Source organism: Eschrichtius robustus, chromosome 4, assembly GCF_028021215.1.
Source record: "Eschrichtius robustus isolate mEscRob2 chromosome 4, mEscRob2.pri, whole genome shotgun sequence".
Lineage (NCBI taxonomy): Eukaryota > Metazoa > Chordata > Mammalia > Artiodactyla > Eschrichtiidae > Eschrichtius > Eschrichtius robustus.
Genome location: NC_090827.1, coordinates 61,272,115 through 61,279,672, shown reverse-complemented (window position 1 = coordinate 61,279,672; position 7,558 = coordinate 61,272,115). Strand labels below are relative to the sequence as shown.

At 41.4% G+C, this 7,558-nt stretch overlaps 1 long non-coding RNA gene across 1 annotated transcript in view; it reads left to right on the top strand.

The window, feature by feature from the left end:
* The first annotated feature begins 1,013 nt into the window (after positions 1 to 1,013).
* LOC137764116 (uncharacterized) overlaps positions 1,014 to 7,558 on the top strand; it is a 60,372-nt gene continuing 53,827 nt past the window's right edge. The window contains exons 1-2 of the long non-coding RNA XR_011073916.1: positions 1,014 to 1,194; positions 4,631 to 4,811. This is a non-coding gene — a long non-coding RNA (uncharacterized lncRNA). The remainder of the gene's footprint in view (positions 1,195 to 4,630; positions 4,812 to 7,558) is intronic.

Below are 7,558 nucleotides of genomic sequence, written 5' to 3'. Positions count from 1 at the left end.
CCTGTGTTCTGGTGGATGAGGCTGGATCTTGTATTTCTGGTGGGCAGGTCCACGTCTGGCGGTGTGTTTGGGGGTGTCTGTGGCCTTATTATGATTTTAGGCAGCCTCTGTGTTAATGGCTGGGGTTGTGTTCCTGTCTTGCTAGTTGTTTGGCATAGGGTGTCCTGCACTGTAGCTTGTTGGTCTTTCAGTGGAGCTGGGTCTTGGCATTGAGATGGAGATCTCTGGGAAATTTTCACCATTTGATATTATGTGGAGCTGGGAGGTTTCTTGTGGGCCAGTGTCCTGAACTTGGCTCTCCCACCTCAGTGGCACAGCCCTGACGCCTGGCTGCAGCACCAAGAGCCTGCCCTCCACATGGCTCAGAATAAAAGGGAGAAAAAGAAAGAAAGAAGAAGACAAAATAAAATAAAATAAAATAGTTATTAAAATAAAAAATAATTATTAAGAAAAAAAAATTTTTTTAAGTAAAACAAACAAACAAACAAAAAAACGGATGGACAGAACCCTAGGACAAATGGTAAAAGCAAAGCTATACGGACAAAATCACACACAGAAGCATACACATACACACTCACAAAAAGAGAAAAAGGGAAAAAATACATATATATATTGTTGCTCCCAAAGTCCACCTCCTCAATTTGGGATGATTCGTTGTCTATTCAAGTATTCCACAGATGCAGGTACATCAAGTTGTTTGTGGAGATTTAATCCGCTGCTCCTGAGGCTGCTGGGCGGGATTTCCCTTTCTCTTCTTTGTTCCCACAGCTCCTGGGGTTCAGCTTTGGATATGGCCCCGCCTCTGCGTGTAGGTCGCCTGAGGGCGTCTGTTCTTCGCTCAGACAGGACAGGGTTAAAGGAGCAGCTGCTTCGGGGGCTCTGGTTCACTCAGGCCGGTGGGGAGGGAGGGGTATGGAGGAGGCGGGGCGAGCCTGCGGCGGCAGAGGCCGGCATGACGTTGCACCAGCATGAGGCATGCCGTGCGTTCTCCCGGGGAAGTTGCCCCTGGATCATGGGACCCTGGCAGTGGCGGGCTGCACCGGCTCCCGGGAGGGGCGGTGTGGAGAGTGACCTGTGCTCGCACACAGGCTTCTTGGTGGTGGCAGCAGCAGCCTTAGCGTCTCATGCCCGTCTCTGGAGCTCCTTTAAGCGGCGCTCTGAATCCCCTCTCCTCGCGCACCAGGAAACAAAGAGGTAAGAAAAAGTCTCTTGCCTCTTTGGCAGCTCCAGACCTTTTCCTGGACTCCCTCCCGGCTAGCTGGGGTGCGCTAACCCCTTCAGGCTGTGTTCACGCCGCCAACCCCAGTCCTCTCCCTGGGATCCGACTGAAGCCCGAGCCTCAGCTCCCAGCCCCGCCCGCCCCGGCGGCTGAGCACACAAGCCTCTCGGGCTGGTGAGTGCAGGTCGGCACTGATACTCTGTGCGGGAATCTCTCCGCTTTGCCCTCCGCACCCCTCTGGCTGCGCTCTCCCCAGTGGCTTTGAAGTTTCCCCCCTCCGCCACCCACAGTCTCCGCCTGCGAAGGGGCTCCTAGTGTGTGGAAACCTTTCCTCCTTCACGGCTCCCTCCCACTGGTGCAGGTCCCGTCCCTATTCTTTTGTCTCTGTTTTTTCTTTCTTCTTTTGCCCTACTCAGGTACGTGGGGAGTTTATTGCCTTTTGGGAGGTCTGAGGTCTTCTGCCAGTGTTCAGTAGGTGTTCTGTAGGAGTTGTTCCACATGTAGATGTATTTCTGATGTATTTGTGGGGAGGAAGGTGATCTCCGCGTCTTACTCTTCCGCCATCTTGAAGCTGCCTATGGTGTGTATTTCATACTTCCTGAACATGTCAATTCTGACCAGCCACATTCCAAGCGTTCCACAGTCACATGTGGCCAGTGACTAATTTCAAAACTGCTTGATAACAAAGGAACGAAAGTACTAGATTCTATTCTTTCCTCATGCCCAGAAGAATGGCTGCCTTCAGTCTCTGAGCTTTGCTTCAACCCTTGTCCTCTTCAGCTTTGGGTCTCTGTGGAATTGCACCAGGATCCAGAAGCCACACAATCAGTAGCTGCACTCAGAGACCAAGTAGCATGAAAATCTGGTGTGTGTGGTGATCAAATTCATTTTGGGACCAGTTTCACATTTTTATTAAAATAATAAATGTTGTTACATATGCTTCCTGATAAGAGTTTCTAAATGCTAGAAGAACTATTAACCCAAACCTCTGTCCCACCCCAGCATTACCTACTTATAATTAGTCAAAACCTGACGAAGTCTGCCACCAGCACATGCAGAACAAGTGAATAATTTTCTTACAGCAAAATGGTTGTGGGTTTGATCCTATTCATCACCCATAAATCTAACATGCTTTTTGTATATAGGGGAGTGGCTCATGACTGCCCTTCACATAATAATTGTACACCCCTAAAAGCATTATTGGTTTGTATTATGTTTCACCCTAATATAATCATTGATATAAATAAGGCAAGGAATCTCAAATAGCACAAGGTCTAAGATTCTTATGTGAATCTTTTTTCCTCAAAAAAAAAAGTGATGAGAATATCTCTCTTGTAATAATTCAAAAGCAGCAAAAAGGCAAAGGGAAGAAATGACCCATTATAACCCTGTTTCAGTGAAGAAAATAACATCAGGGGCATCCGTACTGTGTGGGGAGAGCAGACTATACTTAACTGTCCCATCCAAACTGGAGAGCCTTAAAGGACTCTCTGCATTAAAGACTTCCTAGGGCTAAATAAGTAAGGGTCACACAGCTACAGTGGACTTGGACACAAAGCATACACACGCTCGCTAGAGATTCTAGTGTCAGTGGGAGATTTAATAGAAGTCCATTTATCATCCAGCCTAATGAATGAAAATGGAAAGAAATGTAAATATTATTCCTCCATATGAGGTACTTGTGATCCATTTCAAAGCCTGAAAGTTGGCTATAGCACAGTCAGCTGACAGCCTCTCTCCTCCTCCTTTCCAACACTTGAGCCTCTCTTCCATTCCCCTCTTTATATCAGCCCCCCACTATTTTGTGGGAAGGCATGAAGCATGTTGCCTCATCTTCTCCTTTTCCTCCTCCTCCTTACTATCATAATTTTTCTTAACGCCATGGTGTCCTGAGCACTTACTCTGTTGAAAGCCCAGTGCTAGGCTCTGCACCTGCAGCATCTTATGGAAACCATATAACATTTAGTGGTGAACATTTATAGCTCCAGCTGAGGGATGAGGAAATGGAGTCCCTGAGACACAACCTCCTCCAAGTCACACAGCTAGGAAGTGGCAGATCTGGGATTTAAACTGAGTGTTGTTTGATTTCAAAGCCTGGATTGGTAACTTTTGTATTACATTGCCGGTAGGCTCTCCCTCCACTCAATCAGTGCCTGTTAAATGCATAAAAGCACAATATAAATAAATAAATAAATAAACAAACTTAGAAATTAAATATATTTACATTCAGATTTGTTCACCTGCTCTCCTTGTCACCCTACAGCTTTCTGGAGTGGCCTCTTTGGGGCAGTACAAACAGTATGGGGACTAACAGGGGTCTCAGTCCCAGTCCCAAGAGATGTGTCAGATGGCGAGGAGCAGGAACCTTAGGGTATTCAGCTCATCTGGACCCTGGAGATCCGAAGCATTAGGAAGAAGCAGGGATACCCTCTAATCAGATGAGGACTATTAGAACCAAAGCTGACACAGCTTTTGTCTAATCCTTCAGCTGTAGGTCCTTGACCTTTCTACATGTCATAAGTAGGAAGGAAGAATGACTGCAGAAAGTTGTCACTGAGCAGTTTTTAGTAGCCTAATGCTGTTACACTATTTTCTCAACTGTCCAAATAGGACACTGACCTAGTCCGACAACCACTTTTCCCACCTATTCTGCTTCTCATCTTAAACCGCTCCCATCATGTGTCTACCCTCCTTATTTAATCTCACTTCAGACCTTAGTTGGTAGTTCTGCTCTGGTGAAAGTCCCCTACCTAGATTTCTGTCCTTGCCAACATGACTAAAGCTCTGCTCACTTTCTATTTGTGGTCCTTTTCATTGGATGAGATGATACTTTGGGGAAAGTGTGAGAGCATTCATTGCAATGCATCAAGACCTTAGATGGTGGGTAGGAAGACTCCTCCAGGGGTGCTGACCGAGGTCCATCTCTTCCTCTTCCTGCTAACCCTGGAAGAATAGGCCTCTTTATGTTTATTATTTCATTGTTAGTCATGGCATGCAGAAGAGTACCTACAATGAACAATAGGAAATGATTCGTTTACTTGTTTCATTTAGGCACTTTTAGCTTTCTAGTCCCACTTCATGTCATGCCTAATAAAATCAAATAGCCTGTATTTCCTCAGAAATGCTACACGGTTGCACCTCCATGCACCTATGCATGCAGTTTCCTATATCTGAAGCACCACCCTTCCTCTATTTTCATTCGATTCATTTCTTTTCATGCTTCAAGTCATCTCAGCTGCCCTCTCAACCAGGTAGCTTTCCCTGTGTTAAGTGACCATGATAAGTTAACCAGTACATACTTCTTTCCTTATAGTTGCCATATTGAAAATTAACTTTGTGTGCATCTACATTTGTCTTTAGATTGTAAGTTTCTAGATGACATAGAAAATGTCTTTATTTTTGTACTACTAGAAACTAGAAAATTTCCTAAGACATCGTTTGTGCTCAACAAATACTTTTTTTGTCTGAACTGAACAACTTGCCCTGATCTCAACATCAGATTTCGAACTGAAACTTGCAACGTTTAAGAGGCATAAATGGCACTGTCTAGTAGCAGTCTCAGGGCCATCCAAAGGGAAGATTTAATTCCATGGTAAGTATAATGCTGATAACACAACACATAATTTATATCAGCTTTTTTCCTTATTCATTCTTTTGAAAAATGTATATTGAATCCCTTTTATTTGTGCTACAATCTAGATAGGCAACAAGGAAGAGGTAGATGCCATCTTGGCATTCCCAGACCCTAATTGGAGGCAAAGAATTAAACAAGCAATTGCAATACAGTATAGAAAGTTCTAGGTGTTGAGGAACCACCCTACTGGGCACCTAAATCAAAATAAGGTAACATCTTGGTATAAAAATTGGCAACTTGGCATAGAAAATGCCCTGTTTGTGATGTAGTCAAGCTGTTTGCCCAGGGTGATAATTGTAGCTCATTCACGTATTAACTGTGAGCTTAGGAAAGTTTCTTAATCACTCTGAGCATCAATTTCCAACTTTGTAAAGTCCATTTTATAAGTTGGTTGTTAGGATTAAATAAAATAATTTATGACATTTATAATTGGGAAGGAAAACACCCAATTTTGGTTCATAAATAGGTATTTCCAATCTTATAAATATGGAAGTCTTGGCATTCATGTTTGCTTAAAATGAAATCTAGGAATTTGGGAAGTAGATATCCTGAAAGTATCTAGAATAGCTGTTCCCCTGACCCTTGGATGAAAACCAAGGAAGAGTCAATGACTTTTCTTACTGTTCTCACATAGTAAAAATTCTTATACACATTTCCAATAAGAAAAATAATTTTAGTTCAGTGAGTAACAGATCCAGTCTCATTTATAATCAAACTACATCTAAAATTAAAACATTTTCCCTCCCTCAACTTAAGCTTATTGCCACATGCATTGTAAAAAGAGGTGCGGTCAGCTGCTTCTCTCTTTGCTCACATAGCAACAATGCTCCTCTGCCTCCAGACGTCTGACCTCTTGGTTGGTATGGTGAGTCTAGCGTTGGTGCTCTCTGCACATGAGAGGTGTTTAAAGCTGGCACGTTTTTCTCATGAGGTGCCTTGGGGAGCAGCTCCACGTTACTGTGTATCTATAACTGCAGTTCCTTTGAGCTTGCAAAGGCATCTCTTTCCAGCTCATTGCCTGTGACTTCCTCTTAACTCCTAAGCAACCAGTGCCTATACTTCCTGATTCTTTTTGTTAAGACTCCCTGTTTTACTAGGTGGTTCTCTTGGGCAGGATCTAAGTAATCCCATCTCAGTCTTGCACCTCACCCACATCATGCCCATGACGAATACTCATATATCCTTTGTTTCAACACCCTGCTCTTTCCCTCCACTTTGGATTTATAAGTATGACATAAGTCCATTCTGTCACACACTTTCTTGGAAATGCATACCAAGCTCTCTTGTCATGTTAAAGCCCATTCCTTTAGGATTTAGTTGAGGGAAAAGATCTTTCCCGCTTTCCACAGAGCAGGGAGTGACTCATAACACATCAATACTCTCTTAAAAATTCTCTCTTTTTTTAATCCAGCTCCCAACCTTATATACTCAGTGTGTGGAAGGGGTTTAAACCAGTTACACCCACCTCCTTTACAGATACTCAAAGGTAGTTTCACATCTTATTTTTTTTTTTTTAATATCTTTATTGGAGTATAATTGCTTTACAATGATGTGTTAGTTTCTGCTGTATAACAAAGTGAATCAGCTATATGTATACATATATCCCCATATCCCCTCCCTCTTGTGTCTCCCTCCCACCAGTCCTATCCCATCCCTCTAGGTGGAAAAGACATCATTTTTTAAAAAGGGAAAAGTAAAACCTTAGTCTGAAATATTATTTGAAACATATTTAATCATCAAAGCATTAATATTCAGAATATATAAAGAACACATAAAACTCAATAAGCAGCAGAAAAAAACCTAAGAAATAGGTAAAAAATATGAACAGACACCTCAGAAGAAGGGAGAATCAAGTAGCTAATAAACACACAAAAATATATCTGGCCTCACTAGCAATCAGAAACATTTAAATAAAAATATTATGCCTTTTTACATCTATGACACACAAAAAATAGAAGATCTGAGAAATGTTGATGAGAATTGGTTTGGTTTTTATTTTATTTATTTTTTTATTGAAGTATAGTTGATTTACAATGTTTCAGGTGTACAGCAAAGTAATCCAGTTTTATATATATATATATATACATATATTCTTTTTCAGATTCTTTTCCATTATAGGTTATTACAAGATAATAAATATAGTTCCCTGTGCAATATAGTAGGTCTTTGTTGCTTATCTTTTTTATATATAGTAGTGTATATCTGTTAATCCCAAATTCCCAATTTATCCCTCCCTCCCTTTCCACTTTGGTAACCATAAGTTTGTTTTCTATATCTGTAAGTCTATTTCTGTTTTGTAAATAAGTTAATTTGTATCATTTTTTAGACTCCACATATAAGTGATATGATGATATTTTTCTTTCTCTGTTTGGCTTACTTCACTTAGTATGATAATCTCTAGGTCCATTCATATTGCTGCAAGTGACATTATTTCATTCTTTTTTATGGCTGAGTAAATATATATATATATATATATATATATATATATACTGCATCTTCTTTTTCCACTCATCTGTCAATAGACATTCAGGTTGTTTCCATATCCTGGCTATTGTAAATAGTGCTGCTATGAACATTGGGTGTATGTATCTTTTCAAATTGGAGTTTTTGCTGTTTTCTAGATATATGCCCAGGATTGGGATTGCTGGATCATATGATAACTCTATTTTTACCATTTTACACCTATGACATTCACAAAAAATAGA